The sequence below is a fragment of the Anas platyrhynchos genome, chromosome 15 (genome assembly GCF_047663525.1).
Source record: "Anas platyrhynchos isolate ZD024472 breed Pekin duck chromosome 15, IASCAAS_PekinDuck_T2T, whole genome shotgun sequence".
NCBI classification, from domain to species: Eukaryota; Metazoa; Chordata; class Aves; order Anseriformes; family Anatidae; genus Anas; species Anas platyrhynchos.
Window position 1 is genome coordinate 4,373,640 of NC_092601.1, and position 18,926 is coordinate 4,392,565.

At 41.1% G+C, this 18,926-nt stretch overlaps 2 long non-coding RNA genes across 3 annotated transcripts in view; one reads left to right on the forward strand and one right to left on the reverse strand.

The window, feature by feature from the left end:
• LOC139998780 (uncharacterized) overlaps positions 1-18,239 on the forward strand; it is a 34,648-nt gene extending 16,409 nt beyond the window's left edge. The window contains exons 2-3 of the long non-coding RNA XR_011803701.1: positions 8,281-8,428; positions 17,475-18,239. This is a non-coding gene — a long non-coding RNA (uncharacterized lncRNA). The remainder of the gene's footprint in view (positions 1-8,280; positions 8,429-17,474) is intronic.
• Positions 1-18,926, reverse strand: part of LOC106014823 (uncharacterized) — a 36,716-nt gene that overhangs the window by 12,804 nt on the left and 4,986 nt on the right. Inside the window, exons 2-3 of one of the 2 annotated variants that reach the window (XR_003500702.3) lie at positions 8,274-8,403; positions 292-353 (exon numbers count right to left, since the gene is read on the reverse strand). This is a non-coding gene — a long non-coding RNA (uncharacterized lncRNA). The remainder of the gene's footprint in view (positions 1-291; positions 354-8,273; positions 8,404-18,926) is intronic. The other variant, XR_003500701.3, reaches the window with a different exon arrangement.

Genomic DNA, 18,926 nt, shown 5'->3' on the forward strand with positions numbered 1-18,926 from the left:
CACGTGCAACTAGTTTTATTTTCTGCAAATGAGGAGCGGGGCCTTACCTTTGATCTGAGGAGTCACCATGTATTGGTCTGACAGAGAAGTCAGGTATGCATGGTGGTTTATGAGTGCCCTGGGTGCGCTTGGCTCCCAAGATCACAAGCTGTGCCTCCCGCTCACAAACAATTCCGGTGTCTGATGCCAGTGGCCTTCCGTCGGCATATAGGCCCTTCAGATAACCAAGCCATTTGATGGCAGGAGTTTATCTGTCTGAATCTGTTACAGGTCAGTGCTATAAATACTAACCTTTTTAGTATCTTGGTTCCTCCTTAACGTTTTTGCCTTTCATCTTCCCTATTGGAGTCAACCTGGAAAAGATAGGGATGGTTTCTGGTAGAGTATAAATCTCCTTTGTAACAGCCAAGGATGTGAACCTCTATGTTTGGTACTGCCCAGGAAAGGAACTTCTCTGTTGTCAAGAGTTGCCTTTCCCAGTTAAATCAGCTTTCCATCCTGCCGCCAAGGGAGTGAGTGTCACATTCCTTTGTATTTTTTTGGATGAACTATTAGACCATACTGCTCTGAAAACTTACCAAAAAAAGGAAGCGGGGATGTGTTTTCTTTTCTTGTATTGTTCTAAGCAAGTTGATATGTACCACAAATAAAAATGTTATTTGTTTTATGCATAACAGCAAAAGAGGTTGGGAGGCTGAAGCTCTCCAGAAAATCCCACAGGAATTTGAGTCCAGTGCTGTGTTCTGGCCCAAATGCAGTGTTGCTGGTAGGAAATAAAGATCTCCATTGTCTCCTAGCTGTTGATGTTTGACTGAAATCTAATCTGAGTCCTCCACTTCTATTCCCGGTAGTCACCTCTGGAGCATGTCTCAGCTTCCAGGGAGCACACAGTCAGGAGGAACTCACCTGCAGAAGGTTTCATTCTTAAAAATGCACACACTAGATCAGAACTGTTTACTCATTCATATTCACTTTGAATAACACCTCACTCCCATGACTACTTGTACTTTCTGCAAGGATGGCAGATAGCAGCCCACCACCTGGTTTGTAACCTGTGTAACCTCTGGAAGCTGAGGAGTGCAATCACTTCACCATTGCACAGCATGTATGCACCAGGAATGAGATGCCTTATGACTGATTTGTATTGTGTGATAGTGCTGTATTTTATGTGCTATATCAGTTTTTGGCAGCATCACAAAAGTTCTACTCAAACTTTTTTTTTTTTTTTTTTTTTTTTTTTTTTTTTGTGGGAGGCAGAATAGGAGGTGAATGGAAAGACTACTTTCCCCAGTTTTGGTCAAAGGAATGAAAAATACCTACCATAAAAGAAGTGGAACTGCCAGTTCACAGAAATATGATGCAGTTTGCCTATGGCTCTGCCTTGCACTGAATTCAGAAACCCTAAAAACTCACAACTTTTGTATTTTAGAATTGAGACAATCTGTGTAATATTTATGTCCTTCTTTAACAGATCACAAGAGTGAGTCATGATGCTTATGTCACATTGTTGTCCCTGGCAGCATGATTTAAGGCTTTGTACACCATCATATTCAGAATAGGATGGGAGATTCAGAGTAGGGGCTGGCACTGGAAGACCACATCCATGTGTGGCTGCTGGGTAGACATGGTGCACACTTAAAGAAGAAATCCTGCTGTATCAGAGCCTGAAATTCTGGCTTATGCTCTTTATTAAAATAAGGAATATTATTTAAAAAATCAGGAGTTTTGGCAAAGTTTCTTAAAAAGAAAATTCTGGGCAGAAAATAGACAGCTTCAATTCGTTGAGTAAACGTTTCTTTAAAGCTTTTCACCTCACTTGTAACAAGATTGGTAGCAAATTTTACCTGAAAGACTATTTTCATTTGATACTTTATGCTATTCGACCATATCAATGTATTACTAGCAATTATAACCAGCAGAAAGAACTCAAATAAAGCCTGGAAACTGTGCATTGCTCTGGCCTTGAGTACTCCTCAGACACAGCTCCACATCCATCTCTGTCAACTCAGCTTAAATTGAACTTTTGTTCCTATTCCTGCCTGCTCTTGAGGTAATATCCAGTGACATTACTGTAACTTTATTTGGGGACACTTCATGTCAGTCAGAGATCAGGATGCTTACACTTCCAAAACATTATGAGAAAAAATACTAGTCTATCTTTTTAAGAGAGGGGATGCAGACTATGCCATTTTATTCATAATGAAGGAATTAAAATTACTTATCTGATACTTCTGAATCTGGGAGAACTGAAAAAATATTTTGCATTGGTCCTTGTGTTACTTTGCTCAATGACAATTATTTTATTACTTTTCACACTAACAGAAATTTTTATATCATTTTGTACACTAATACTGATACTTCTGCTTTATCACTGGCGACCTCTTATCTTTCATAAAGCTGCACTCCAAATATCCATTTCTCCACTAAAAGCCTTCCAACACCTATCAATGTTATTACTGTAAAACGACTGTCCTAATATTTAAGCATTGTATTATAATTGCCTGTAATAGTTGTAGAACTGTAGAAGTGTAAACTTCTTAGGACACAAACTACTATACATGTTTAGAGAGCAACATGGCTAAAACAAAGCAAGAGGAGATGAATGTTGAGCTTGTCGCTGTAGACCATTCCCATCACCTCCTGTGAGCACTTTAACCCTTATTTACTGCTGAGGTTTGCATCTTATCTTTTCACTAGAGCCTGATTGAACCTTATAGTCTCTTCATAAAGCATAGCAGTACATTTTTATCTTCCCCCCAAAAGATGTCTTACACTTTGGGATTTGGGATTAGAGGCAGAAGGTGAACAAGCTGTTGTCTAAGGGCCTCACATTTTGACGCTATGCCAGAAGTAATGGAGGTTTAAACCAAAATGAAAAGCAAACAACCTTAAGCAAACCAAGGTGATGATGCTAGGGAGAAATTAATGTTTAGGGAACTGCTAAACATCTCTGAGACACTGTCAATCTACAGGTTTTGCTTTCCTTTGACTTATGACACTGGGGTTTGTTGCTCTTGGTGTCAGGATGACACAGACTCTCCCAGGCATCTGGTAACTAGGGAGAATGCTCCTCTTACATCCTTGACCTTGCATGCACTGCCTACCTTACATATATGGTCTTACAAGCTGTGATACAGTCCTTCCTGAATATCTGCAATGTGTCTCAAGGTAGAAATAACAGCCAAATGTTGCACACAAACTTTGGCTATATCTACACACATTGCTTAGAAGTTTGTCACAGTTAGCATGTTAGGGGTTTGTCACAGCAATGCTCTGGGCTTCACACTGGGCTCTAATTCTGGATCAATTACAAATTCCTTTTGCCTGGGCAGTGCATCTCAAAGTTTGCCTTTATATCCATCACTTTACTTGTGATCAACTCTGCCTTTGGAGTGTGGTGCAGTTAATGATGGAGACCACCTGGGGAAACCCACACCAATTGCCTCACATGGGGGACCCTATCTTGGGATACTGCAACTGCACATCAGGACAAGGTTGTATCTTCAAAGCCAAGTTGAAATGTTCAAAATCTGGCATAAGAATCCTTTGGTGTAAGCTCCCCCTCACTGCTCTGTCTGGCCTCTGCAAGCCAATCCCGATAAGTAGCCTAGACTTACTCCTGATAGGAAATATTCACCAACAACCCTCACTTCAATATGCATCTTTAAAAACAAGCACAAATTTAATGCTGGTAGTAGAATACATGCTGTTGTTTTTTGTTGTTGTTGTTCTTGTTCTTGTTTTGTTTTTTCCCAAGTTCTCAAGCTTGGCATGCACCTGCCTTTCACATTTGCTCTGTCATACCAAAGTTTCTATGTGCTTTTCTCAGACAGAGGGTTATATGCTAAGAAATATGCCCTCACAATCCTTAATTATCCAAATTCTAACCATAGAGCTGAGTGGTTGTTTCATGAGCAATCATTTATGTTTGTCCATGAGCAGAAGCACTCATGCATGGAATCTGGCTGTTTAAAAGGTTCTCATCTTCACTCTGGCAAGAGTTCAAGTAACTAAGTTTACAGTTAATATAAAATTTCTTTTTATCTTTTATTTGTTTCTTGATTCTGTCTTTTCAACCCATTAAAAAAATGACAGAATCACCTCAGAGAATAACTTCCACTCTGTTTTGTTGTCCCCTATTTCTTTAAGTTGTGGTCACCAAAAGCAGTCCTGTCCTCGTCTGAACTTTGATTCAGCCTCAGGTCTAGAGAGTCCATTTACTGAGGAGCCAGGAAGGGTACATAAACAAAAAGGCACATTCACAAAAGAGGAATTGTATTAGTCTCCATAAAATTCACACTGATACTTTATTTTCAGTGAATATTTGGATATACCCCTTGTAAGAATGACCCAGAGCTTTTCCCAGCTGTGAGGCAATTAAATATTGTATGACTGAAGATGCCAAGATGTCTTAGGATGTAGAGTGCTTGAGTCCTTCTGCTTTAATGGCTCCATCTTCTGGGATGCAATCAGTTGAGCTTTCTAGGTAGGTTATCAGTTTGATGCTCCTAAATTCTCACTGCTACCTAAGCCTGGTAATAACGTCCTGCAAGAAGGCTTCTGAACTGTGGAGCTTATTCTGTGTGAACTTATCAGTACAGCTGCCGCTACTACCAAGTCCTGACTTGCCAGCAAATCACTCTTCTTTAGGGAGTCCTACAGGCTGGAGAGCAGATTTAGTTTCATCATCGTCTCCTATGAGAACAGGGTGACTCTTAGTCCAGGGAAGAAGTAAGTCGTATTAGAGAGGCTAACAAGATTATGACCAGTTCAGTAGGACACTCAGGAGGCCACAGATTTCTCCCATGCTGCAGCAGATAAATGCTCTGCAGCATATTTGAAAGTGCTGAATGTCCCTGACAAAAACAAAGACTTAAATTCTTGTTCCTCGGGTACACACCTGCTGTCACTTTGAATAATGAAAAGAATGTACAATCTCATAATGAGGTCCAGGGAGTCAGCAGAAAGACTATACAAAATGCTTCACATTTTTACTCTTTCCTCATCTCTTCATTCCTTACTTCTCAAAATTCCCGGCGGCCTCAGTGGGAGTCGTATGTGCAGGATGCAGGGCTGGGCGCAAACCATAGTCCCTACCTTAAATCTTCATCAACTGTCCTAGCAGCAGCAATTACATCCTCTCCACTGCCTCTAGAGGGTAGAGCAATCATGAGTCTCTACCAGGGCAGGCAGACTGAATACTGACTGCTATTTCAGTCTCCTAAAAGCTTTAAAATTTCCTTAATAACCCTGCACAAAAACTGCCCGTCAGTGCAGCCAGCCGGCAGACCTGAGACTGGTGACACAGCAGTTTAGCAGCGCTTTGCCAGATTCATCCCACTCCAAACATATTCATAGCAGTCTCATGGAAGTCCCAGGACTGCTTTGGCAGCAATTGTGCGGGATAAATAAAGCTCCCATTGTTGCAGATGGCTCTGCTTTCAATTGCATGGGAATCCAGGACAGCAGAGACTTCTGACTGATAAAGGTTAGCACATTTGTACTACTTTTTGAGTAACACTGGGCTAGAACCAATGCACGAAGCAGCACCTTTTGGAACTTAATTTTGGGCAGCTTTCAGCATTTTTTAAGCAGCTAAGTCTCTTTGATTTTTGCACTGCCATTTGAACAAGTATGAGTTAATATATTCTCAGCCATAGATATGTCTGGATCTCCACATAAATAAGGAGGGAGTCTTTGCCCCCAAAATCTTTGTGAGGTGGAGTTATATCACGGACATATATATATATCATGTTGAGTAGAAGAAACAGTGCTCTTTTTATTCTATGCTTTGATAGAAACTCTTTTTATGTTGAAGATGAAGAGTGGATATTCATTTATAGTAGTCCTGATCATGACCCCTGCAAGTATTCCTGAAAATCCTTTGAATTTCACCAGCTATACATATTCCTTCCATGGCATAAATTAAAAAGACCCCTCTTGTACACTACCTTAACATTACAATATATTTATTTGTCCCTCCAGCAATTTAAAGAACTGAACTTACTGCTCCTGAATATACAGCATGTACAGAATAGAGATACAACCTCTCCAAAGGAAAAAAAAAAAAAAAAAAAAAAAAAAAAAGTCTATTGATTATTTGCCTCCTAAAGCTTTCCAGAAAGTGCATGCAACTTTCCTGAACCAGAGATTTCCCAATAGTAGATACCTAAATAATTAGTGGTGTTACTGAAAATTTACTTCCAGCAATTTGGTCTGCCTATGTGCTGTATGGGTTTTTTTGAGCCTAATCAGATCTCCAAAGGCAGTTTATATAAATCAGCCTCAGGATGGTAATATGATAGCAGCTGAGCTTGTTTATAACACAGACTTCTACGTGGTGCAAAGTCTGAGTTTGATGGTTTATAGCAGGCAATGAAAAGGCATGCCTCTGCCTTGCCCTTTGATTGTTTTGCTGAGTCGAACCATTGAACATTGCAAAAAAAAGTTCACAGCCAATTTTTCTAGAAGTTTAATTCACTATGTTGCAGCCTGTAGAATAAGAAAAAAAAAAAAAGTATATAATAAAGTTTTTCAGAAGTTTAACCTCCCTCATGTGAGCCAGAGTTTGAGTGTAAAAGCACATAGGTGCCTCTCTATGCCAGCACAGTAACAAAATTCACTGTGGCATCCTGAACTGATAGTCCCCAGCTCTTTACATCTGAACGCAGCCATACAACAGCTAATTGACTGTGTGCTTGCAGCCAGCGAGCTCGGCCAACCTGCTTTGAAAGAGGAGGCAAAAAGTGGCATTGGGACTGCGAGAGCAAGTGGCTTTTCCCCCTCCTCTGGATGCCAGACGTCTCAATCTGCCAGCAGTTTGGGAAGGGAGTCATCCCCAAGGGAGGAACAGGGAATGCATGGAGGAGGCTGCTCCCTTTGCTCTCTGCAGCATGGCAACCCATTGAGAAATAAGGGAAGACAGGCAAGAATGGTGTTAAAATAGAGTCAATTAGGGCTAAGTAAGATGGTAAAGGAAGAGATGGCTGCACTCAAGCAAAATTTAGAAAAAAAAAATCTTTGGGGCCTTACTGTCAAATTTGACTGAACCTGGCAACAGAGGCACATGTGTGCCTTATCTCCACAGGGAACTGAGTTGAATACCCTGGAGTTTTGGCTGGGGAATGACATACAGACAGGACTTTTTGGGGCAGTGTGAGAAGCAGGCTCCAGGGTTGGGCAGAGGTGTGAGGAGTACCCATGGCTGTGTTGATCATGCAGAGCCCCTCAAATGGGTTAATCGGGGCTGGCTGTGAGTTAGTGCGTACCACGAATGTATATGTGTGCACATACACATCGCAGAACGAGGTTTTGGGGGGAAACTTGTCCCCCAAACCCTTAGAAGCACCGCAGATTCACTGGTTTGAGGGCTGATCTTGCCTCTCCTGTGAATAGTGAGTGAATTTTCCTCAGGGGAGAAAGGCGGGAAGCGGCAGGAAGGGTGGGCTTCCCTCCTCACCTGGCTGGCACCATATGGGGCTCAGCCCAGCCCTACACACAAGAGTGCCATAGGCCAGTGCCAGGGTACCTCCTCACCACTGAAAGCAGGTGGGCACATTTTAGCCTTGACACAGGCAGTCAAAAGTAATGCGGCCTGTCCAGCTCAGGAATCATCTCATCTGCTATACACACCAGACAGCAACACGCTGCCCAGCCACAGTACCTGTGGGATCAGGGAGGCAGGGCCAGGGCCGTTCTCCAGCACCTCACAGCGGGCACTGTGGGCAGCAGGAGGCTGAGGGGCCTTCTGGGCGCACCGGCTTCACCCCAGCCACTGAGCTGCCCTCAAACCTCCAAAATAATACCACCGATGGCTGCGTTTCCATCGGCCCAAGCACAACTTGCCCTTATAAAGCTCTTAGTGAACAGATCATTTGAGATATGCAAAATATAATGAATGGACAAGTGACCAGGAGTTGGCCAGCAACGACCACCTCTGTGTTTCATGACAGCGCTCGGTGCTCACTGGCAGTGCAGGCCAGGTTTATGGCCACCACTGAGGCTATGTGGAAAGTTACCTGACTCTGCCGGATTACTACAAACGCGTTTATGGCATATCATTTTCCACTTCTTTGTGCTTCTCCAGGAGTGTCGTGTCACTTGAGATTGGCAAGATTCATACGCTGTTCTGTATAAACAACCTCCAGTGGACTGAATTGACGTGTATGTATTGCCTTCATTGAACTGTTCAGTTCTATGACAGTTGAGGATTTAGCTTGCAAGGCCTGTAGCACGTTAAAGATGATATTTTGGTAATTTTGTTATTGGATTACCTTACAGCTCTCCAGGAGAGGGACCTGCATTCACCCATTTGCTGCCGATGCTCTCCCCGCAGGACGAGCTGGTGCTGGTGGATGAGCTGAGGTGTGCTCACGCTTGGGGGCTTACTCCAGACAGCACTCTCTGTGAAAGACAAGAATGTTAAGAGGTTAGTAATTTTTTGCTTCCCATTATCATTTTTGAGCGTCTTCCTTTAACCTTAGTTCTGTGTTGATATTTTTGGTGATGGTAACAACTGTCTTTCCTTCTTTCTCTTAAGCCTGTTGACACTAACAGTGTACCTATACTGATATACGGTCCTGTTTGGTATACAACAATATAAAGTTTAAGGAACTAGTTTTAAAAGAAAAACAAGAAAAAGAAATTTATAATTGTTATTTTGGTGCTTACCTTTCTTTTTTTTTTTTTTTTTTTTTATTAGAGTGGGAAACAAATTGCAGAACTCCTCAATTTTTTACCTCACTGCCCTATTCCCTTTGTTCTTGAAACAGCTGGCATTTCTTCCAGCTCACCAGCAACATTCTAAGAGAGAGATAACCCTGGCAGTAAATTGTTTGGGGATCGGTAGTCTGAAATTGTGAATTTTGAATTCCAGATGCATGGCAGAACCATTTTGCTTTTCTGATACAAGATTCCCCTAGAACAAAGTGAAATTACCTTCAGGTTGCTTTTATACTTTTGTGCTTCTTTCACCAATTGAGCCTATTTTTCTGCTTCCCCATTAAACCATTAAGGTAAGATGCACATTTCCCAACAGGAATGCCATAGATGTCTCACAAACATAATTTCTTGGGAACTGTTCCTGCAGTAGTTAAACATTTGTGTTTCTAGCATAAGGGTTAAGGAACTGTCCCAAACAGAAAAGGCAACACCAGGCTGCTGACTGCAAAACATCACACAAATGCACCTTCCATTTGTAACATCCCCATTCAGTGTCCTTTGCATAGTAAAAGCATTTAGCAACAAATACAGACCACAAGGACTTTATTCATGTCATTGTTTAATTTAAGAAATGCCATACATGAGCATCTAATAAACTACAGATTTTCTTGCATTTCACCAAATGTGTTTTTTGAAAGAGAATCATTGCATCTGCTAATGCAAAACAAGATGACAAATCGAGATGGAAAGACATTGTCTATGCTCTTCCTGCTCTAATAGCAGGTCTTCCTCTGTCTCCCTCTGTTTCACTGAGATGAGCTCATTTCGTATAATTTCTATGGTAATTTTTCTGTACACAAACTCTCAATTAGTACAATAAGTATGTAATTGGTTGTTGTGTTAGTTAATCATGTGGCCAAATAATCTCTCCATAAATAACACAGGAAGAATCATACATCATCAATCTAGGAAAACAAATGAAAATAAAATTTTCTACAGAAAGACTTTTAAAAAGACTTAATTCTCAAGAAAGGAGAATGAGCTCTGTACGCTTTGCTGCTGCTGAGTCTGGCCATCTCTTTCTTGCCTTTGGTGCAGGCTGGTGTTTCCACAATGATCCTTGATTCTGCTCTAGAAATGTTTGTTGGGCATTATGAAACATGAGATTCATTATTTCATTGATCAATCAGTTTTACGTTCTGTCTTTGGGAAATTGAAAGAGGTGGATTCAAAAATAACAGGGAAAGAATGAGGAAGCTCCTGCAGGCAGGGACTGGCACAGAGCTGATGGAGCCAGAAGAACAGGAAGAACAACAAAATAAGGACCAATAGGCCTTTCTCATTCATGCAGGTTATTGCTATTTGTCTTCTCAAATTCTAAAATCTTCAGAAATGACTTCTTAACCAGCTCTTGCTTCCTCCAGTTTCTCATAAATGTTTTCTGGTTGGAATTTTCAAAGTGCTCTTGAAGAATTAAGTTTCAAAAAGGTCTGGCTTCCTTTATGATTATAACATGGTGGTGTAATCTTTTTGCAAAAACGGTGATTTGTTTTTTCTCCCAAAATAAAGGGGAAGAAAAAGTAATGAACCCGAAAGAAAGAACTGAGGGTGAATGTGGGAACATAAGCATTGCACAAGGAGCATGTGTTTGCACATGTCTCTGTGAAATAGCACTTTCCTTGCAGTGCTTCAGACCACACCAACTACCAGGTGGCAGAAAACCTTGTGCTAGGCATGCACCATCAAACTGCAAAGTGACGTCCACATGAAACAAGTGTGTCTCTCTTCAGAGCTGCACCCTGTCACAGGGATCTGGATACATGTGTGGGCTTCCCTGCTCTCAGGAACCCCCAACTCTGCTATTTTATCCTTCCCCTCCAGGACTTCTGCCTACGCATGGAAATTCCCTTCCCCTCAGGCAGTGGGTAGGCCCGGGCTTCCACTCCTACCTCCTCCACCACCACGCTCAGCTGTAGCTCCCTCCACTCAGTCTCTGACTCCCACAGTCTGCAGCTGTTTCTGCAATTTTTTGCAGAAAAAAATGCAGAAATTTTTTGCAAAGATTGCAAGATTGACTTCTTGCAATCCTTTAAAAACCAGCTAGGGTCTTTCCACCTGCAGCTCCTCCTCCTCTGCTGTCATTCTGTCATGTGTATTAGATAATTCCTTTACTTTTATGTCTCGTCTGCTGGGGTTGAAGACAATTTAGGATGTCCCATTAATTTCTAAATAGCCAATCCTCAACTTTTAGCTTAGCAAGGTTCAAAAATAGCCTATCCATATTTCCAGTTCTACACAACCCCCCCAAAATTCAGCTCTGGAGTGTAAAATTATGCTATTCCAGATTATGCTGGCCTCTAGTATCTCTCGTGTAGTACAGCCCCTCTCCATCACTACTACTACCTGATGTTTAATGAAGCTCCAACACACTTGGTGCAGCAGATTAAGCCAGAGGTTTCACTGCCTCCAGCCCGTGGCCTTACTCCTTTCCAAGGCACAGACTTCTGATTATCTGGGGAACCTGGTCCTGGATTGCCACTGTGGTCAGCCCAGTACCCTAAAGGAAAATAACTCAATCCTGGGCTGGCCTTAATACAGAACTGCAGTAGTCCGAGGGCTAATTCACGGGTGGGTGAGCTGTCCTTGCTTTGAGGGCAGTGACACCCAGCAAAAGGATAGGAATGGTGACTAACAGTAGTGACCACTTTAAATGCAGTGACCCTTTCAGTATAATGTTTCTGGGACTGTGTGACCTTGTTATGAATTTCTCTTCAGAAACATGGGAAATGAGGATGGTGGACTGGAAAGTTTCCAACTTCCTTGAAACTAGTGCCTAGCTATTGTATAGAGAACTGACCAGTAACAGGTTGAAAGCATCCTCAAAATGTAACCTATTTAAACATCAAGTCACCTTTGTGTTTAAATAGCACTCCCTTTATTATAAACTGTATTCAGCTTTCAAATTATAGCATACAGAGAGGAAGACATCAGTCACATTAGGTTTGCAGGTCTGCAAATGTGTGTGTGTAAATTTATGCATGGGAATATTCCCACTGAATAGGTGTGCATGAGCTGTAGGCCTCGCAACTCATTCTCTTGGAGCTGCAGCTGTGCTAGCTACAGGCATTGTTGCCTTCCTCCAGTTGCAAGTGTCTGGGTCACCAGTACTTCAGTCTGTCCAATCTGCTAGTGCAGAATTGATTCTTAATATTTTAAACTGCTTAAGAGACAGGCTTCTACCCTTTTACTTGAAAGATATGTCCACAATTTAATAAGTAGCTCTTGTAACACATTTTTAACGTACTCTCCCTAAAGGTTTTGAAAAATGTTCTCACTTCTCTTACATTTACACAAATTCTCAGAACCGTGTTGTTGTTGTTTTCTTTTATTTCTGTAGATAATCGAGATTTCGTAGAATAATCCATCTCTGCATTGACTTATGCATGGGTAGTTATTGACTTGTTCTCTGGTTTTGGTTAAGCTTTAATGCTGCAAATACCTAATGGCATCTTACACTATATTAGCAACATGTCAAAAAGAATCGATTGTGTAATCAAGCAAATGCCTAAAAAAAGTTACTAACCAGTAATTTTCACATTTGCAGAGATTATTCAGATTCTCATCTCACTGAAGATTCTCAGTCCTACTTCTTGACTTCTCAGAATGAGATAAATGCAACTCTTTGAAATCCTGAGATGTTTGGGCCCATATACTGGTGGCTTGGTACTTGTGCCAAGCACAAACTGGTGGTCTCCACATCTGGATCGGCTGCTCTGTGCAGCTCCAGATATGAGCAGGCATTAATGTTTTACCAGTGAGATAAACCAGTGAAGTAGGGCAAAACATAAAAGAGGATGGGAAGGGGAAGAAAGTCTGACAGAGCAATACAGAAGTTACAAAATCAATATCTTATCAGAGACTCTCCAACAATAGGACAGAGGTGAACAGTCTCTTCAGAGCAGTAAATTCTGGTGAGTGGCTGGCCCTTTGCAGAGATCTGTCTGGATTCTTACCCCTGGAGTGTCAGGAGGTGAGAAAAAAGAAGGCACAACAATAAGAAAAGCCATGTAAAGGTGGAATTCATAGGGGAAAGGAATGTATATAAAGGCAGTCATATTTGAAAGAAAAGGCGAGGCAACTCGGAGTAAACTCCAGCACAGCGTTTCTAACTCTGAACGATGCATGCAAGACTAAAGCAAAACTCAGAGTTAAGTAATGTTATCCTGCAACAGATGAAGTTTCTGCTGTGTTGAACAGCTTGATTCCTGTAATCTTGGAAACAATTTCCACAGCACAGGATGACTAAAATAGGATCTCTTTCTGTAGACTAAATCTAAATCATAGTGGTTTTGTGAATGTGTGGAGCATGTACCACGTAGCTAACTTGCAGTTGTCTTGGATGAAAATATCCCCGAGAAACACAGTGGGGACTGCTTTGCTTCAGATCAAATGCAGTTTGACATGATTTCAAACTTCAGGCCAGACAGGTTATAAAAACAAAATGTACTGGAGCAGCTTAGCAGTTAGACAAGGTATTGGTGGCAAAGCTGCTTGCTGTGTTGATACCAAGTGAGACAGTAAGGTAGATGGACCTTCCAAGTACTTTAGTTCACTCAAGGCCTTTACAACTGTTTTTTACAATAACAACAACAATAATAATAATGTTTTATTAGAACATGCAGGGCAGAAATGGCAAAGTAGCTCAAGTCTCATCCTTGCAGTGATTCTCAGATGAGTCCTCTGCAGCACTCTACTATGTAACATCTAAAAGATAACTGCTTGATGTGTGAATCTCACTTGATGCCACCAAGAAAGTATATAAGAAACCACAAAGTGAGTGGTTCCAATGAAGTCAGTGATAGCAGACTCCATAAAGATCCTAGAAGAGAGCTCTTAGTAGAAGGTTTCAAAAATACACATTGCCATATGAATGTATAAAAAGTCTCAAGAGTCTACCCTGGAGTAATTCAGTTTAGGTAAAACTGGGCGTTTTTACTTTGAGAAGCCTGACTACTTGGTTGTACTGCTTCCCATGTGGATTGGGGAAGGTTAGTGCTTTAAGCTTTAGGTTCTGATGGACTGAATTGCCAAAGAATCATCAAATAAAAGTGGCAGTCCTTTATTTGCAGCTGTAGGTCTTTCCAGATTTGAAAACCAGCTAAGAGCATTCAAAATCTCCCACTTGTTCTGATCTGAGGCCAGAGTTAGAAGACTTGCCTTTGTTAGAAAGCTTCTGACAAGGTGAGTTAAATATTCCAACCTCTTGGGACTTGATCTGTGTTGGAAAATGGCTTTTGCTCCTTCAGCTTCTGCTGTGAAGGACCTCTGGGTCTGATCTCCTTGAAGCTATTCAAAAGCATGAAATCCTGTTAATAAAAAATAATTCCTTTTCTCTGCCATGAAAGGAACACTCGGATGAGTCAGTGAGCTAACATTTGGCAGAATCTTCCAATTTGATGGTGATAGTTTATTGGGCCTATGGATGGAAATACGAAAAAGCTAGCCCATGGAGCACCAAATTAATGCTTTTGTAGAAGATACTGCTTAAAAATATATTAAAGAAAAGCTTCTTAAATTTATCAAGGCACCTTGAGGATTGAGGCAAAAAGTAAAATGAGTACCAATAACTGCAGTTTGCCAAAACACTGAAGTAGCCTCCAGAGAAGCCAGGCAAATTGTGTCAAAACAGGTTCCTACAGGCATCACATCACTTAAGGCAACAGCCTTCAACATTGGCAGAGTACTGGTGATTCTGCAAGGACCTCCTTTGCCAGGTTCAATCAGGAAGAAATAATGGGGGGGAGGGGGTTATATAAGATATGTATGTAATATAAATAAACATATGTTTGGTGGAAAAGGTAAATGATGAACATAGGAATCCTGCCTTTTGCTTAATGCAGCAACTGCAGACATCAAGGATCAAGCAAAAAGGTTATTGAAAAATATCTTATACTAAGGATCTCAGACCAAGAAGTCTGACCACAGGCTATCTTTATAAATTATCAACTTAAGGATTTCTAAGCATAGCATATCTAAAAAATTAAACTTTTAACTCTCTTTTCTCCCCAAACCCTACCACTAACACACCACGCACCAGGTTTATTTCAAATGCAACATATCCAAAACAGCCCAAAAGAACATTTTCCCTAAACTTTCTCAAAGAAATTAAATGCTTTAATCTTGCTAAAAAACAACGACAACAATAACCTTAGCCACAATTTACTTTTAGTGAAAGCATCCCTCGCTATCAGGACACTGGAGATGGGATGGGCTGCCCAGAAAGCAAGGCATTCCGAAAGAATGACAGACTGCTTTAAGCTGCAATGTTAGCACCAGCTGCTTTAAGCTGTGATGTTAGCACCAACTAATGCTTAATGCTCATATTCGAATAACAAAACAGCTTGCTTTAAATATAATTAATATTCATTGCTAAATATTGAGAACAAATAAAGGTAGTTGGATGCCACATTTGGCTTTGACTTCACCACTGTGGAAATGTTAATCCATGCTCTCATCTTGCCTCCCACGGCCTGTTGTCAGTTCTCAGTCCATGTTCTTTAAAAGCCCAGCTTCCCAAACTCCCCTAAATGTAAACTATTGCTGATAATAGGACGAACTACAATTATGTGATTCCACCTGCAAACAAATCTCCCAGTTTCAGTTCCATTTCGGGATTGCAGTTAAGTTCATCCTTCCTATTTTTAAGTCTTCAAATGGAATCGCCCGAGGGAACCTTCCAGATGTTTATCTCTATGCTCCCAGCCCTGCTCTTTCTATTAGTCTAATTGGTGTCTTCCTCCCCGCTGCAACATAGCACAATTCTGGCATTGCTGGTGTGAGGAACTCCTCCTCCACAGACCCCACATATAGCGGCAGTTTTCCAGCAATTAATTCTCAGTCTCTACTCAAATATCTGGAGTGATCATTGCTGTTTAAATAGCCCTCTGAAAATTGTCTTAAAGGGGAGGAAAAAATCCCACATCTCATTTATTTGTTATTGATTTATGAAGAAAGAGCAAAGATACCTTTTTTATTCTGTCCTGGGTTTTTGGCTTGCTTGCACTTTGACCTCTCCAGCTTTGCTAGCTGGCACAGAGCATAGGGAAACCAGAATGATGGCTATGATAATAGGGTCTGAAATCTGAACAATCAGAGGCCAAGGGTCTCTAATCAAACTTTTTCTTCCTCCTGCTGAACTCAAATTCCTAATAATACTTTGGAGACAGCCTTATTTGGGAAAAATTCAACAGTCATATCTTTATCAAAAACCAGAGGGCTTTCACTTCAGCAGTTTTTTTTTTTTTTTTGTAGGGACAGCGAAGCTTCATAATTCTGATACTCCTTTCACATACACACAAAAACTAAGTAGAGAAAAAACACTTTTCTATTTTACTGGGAATTTCTGACCTGAAATCAAATCTCAAGACACTGAAGAAGACCACATTGCTTCCTGGATCTGTCTGCACAGAGCTCCCTGCAGGATCAGGGCTCACATTTGAGAGTGATAGAAACAGACATATCTTCTAGGACCTGGTTTTGTTCATTGCAAAGCAAAAGGTGTATCTTCCCAAGTTTATATTTAAAAAATTCCTTTTTATTATTTGATTCACTTGTTCTTATTTATTCCCTCTCTAGGATCTTTTCTCTGCCACTCAAAACAAATGATTAATTCAACCAATGCTAGAACATTCATTTGAAGTAAAAATGGCAATGCAGATCTCAGTTACCTTTTTTATTTAATCACTGAGAGATTTTTTGAGGTTTGATTACTAGACAGGTTACAAAATTAATCTTCAGTACTGGAATCTGATCCATCCACTGAGTTCATTGGGTTTACCCAGGCTGATCAAATTGCAGGATCAGTTCCTACCTTTGTACTGAACTCTGCCAGACTGTACATGCTACATAGAAAGAAATCAGAGCTGCTCCTTACTATATGACAGATAATTCTAATATGATAACCATTCAATGTAGTCCTAGCATCACCTATGCTTATGCTGCCCCAGACCTGTTTTCACAGTTTTTAACCCATCAGGATAAAGTGAAGACCAGGGTGAAGAATTGGTATCAGAATAGAGGTTAATGTGGCCTCCAGAAGGAAGGAAGGAAGGAAGGAAGGAAGGAAGGAAGGAAGGAAGGAAGGAAGGAAGGAAGGAAGGAAGGAAGAAAAAGAATTTGTGGGTGTAGGTTTTTCTTCTAAGGAGGAAGACAGAGTAAGGAGGTAAGGAAAGGGCACTGGAGATATGGCACTGTAGGTCCCAGTGCCTATGCGTGGGCTGACAGCTGCTTCTGGGTATACAAAAGCTAAACTCAGTATCCAAGTGGGAATGTGATGTGCAGCCAGGCAAAGGGAGGTGATTGCAGGAAGGAGAAATAGTTTAAATCTTTAAGCACTCTGATTTCTCATATTATATTTTATGTTTATTTTCACTTGAACGTAATAAGTTACCTTTGCTTAGGAGCACTAATGCCTGGCAGACCTAGTGAACATCAGGAAGCATCTTATTTAGCACAGACAGTACCTGCCCATGTCTGTGACCTTTCCCACTAAATTGACCAAACAAATTGACATTTATGGATACACAACTCCTATGTTAGCAAGACCCAGGTTAAATCTGTGTTGTGTTCTTCTGGATCAGCCACCTGGTGCTTTGCAGAGGAGGTGTCACAGAGGAGGTCTGTGACGAAGCCAGGAACTCAAGTGTCCTCTCATAAGTCTCAGCCTGATACCTTAACCAGAATGTTTATCTTCTTGTTGTCCTCAAGAGCCCCCAGGGAAGATGGCACAGAAACAACTTTGTTTTCCTCCACAGATGAATGGACAAGCGGTCAAATACCACTGCAGATGCTCTTTGCCTTTTGATGCCAGAAGTGAAGAGACTTAAAAATTAGGAAGACTGCACAAAGGGTGATCAGTTGCTATGCCACAACAGAAGAATTCCCCTGATTTTCATCCCGCTACTCTGTGCCACCTTTCTGTGGATGTGTCCAGTCCCACAATAGCAATGTGCAGAGGGATTATGAAGCTGCAAGTGCATGGCCTATTGGGACACATGCTGGAAGGATCTGCCCTTATAACTACATATGTGATACATGGATGGCCACAGCAAAGAAACCATCTTTTTTTTTTTCTTTTTCTTTTTTTTTTTTTTTTTCTAAAAGCAAAGGAAGTAACAAAGAAATAAGCAAAACCCAGACCATGTAACTCATTTCTGCTTTAATATATTCACAGCTCACATTCTGGCTCTGACAGTGAGTTAGCTGGTGTATGACCTGCGGTGTACAACAAGTCACTTAATCTTTTCCTGCCCATTTGTAAATACGGTGATCTTAAGCACCTCATCTCCCTTACAGAGAAGGAGTTGTATGGATTATTCAAACACGGCATTACAAGCATTTTGAGAACCTCTGTGGGTCAAGGCGCTTCAGCATAACAATGCAAGCTGCACGGGAAGCATCGGTTTTCTTACTGGCAGTCCCTATCTTCCACTAATAATGAATTCACTTTAAAAAGGGCTGTTGCAAATATACCTAATTTCAGATACTTTGCAGCTTCACCTTCTGCCTTCTCCTCAGAGTAAGACACAATTTTTATGGGTAGCCTTATTTAATTAATTATAGTATAATTAATTATAATTATAGTATATAATTATGAACCAGTAGAGTACCTTCCATTGCTTATTTCACTATGGATGTATATCACTGGTAACACTTAACTTCAGTTTACTGTGTCTGAACTGAAAAAGGGATCATCTGACTTTTCAAAGATGGTAAACAGAGACTGGGTCACCACCTAGCAGCTCAGATGTGAACACGCCTCTTTTGTCACTTTGTGGAAAGAAAAAAATACAAAAGTCCAGAGTTATTGCAGGATTTTGAGGGTTAGAAAATGTGGAAAATACATTCATAGAGACATGAGATGCTCTCCATCCCACTAGCTGTGCACCAAGTTGTTGCAGTTAGATACATGCATTGCAGCCAAATAAATTACTGAGTTTTTGCATCCAATTCTGTACCTTTAGTGACTTTTTCTGCCTATTGCCTTCCTGTCTCATGTGCTCCAGCAACATCATGATTTTCTTCCCCACACTCAGCTTGAAGGTGTTCACAAGAGCAGCTGATCGCCTGCTTCAGCTGGAAGGTCTTGTCTCAAAACGTTTGACTTTTGACTCCCTGAATAAGGTGCCCGAGGATCCACCTTTCACTCTCTAGATGCAGCGCAGTATCAGCAATGTGGAAAAGCACCGAAAGAACCATGAACAAGG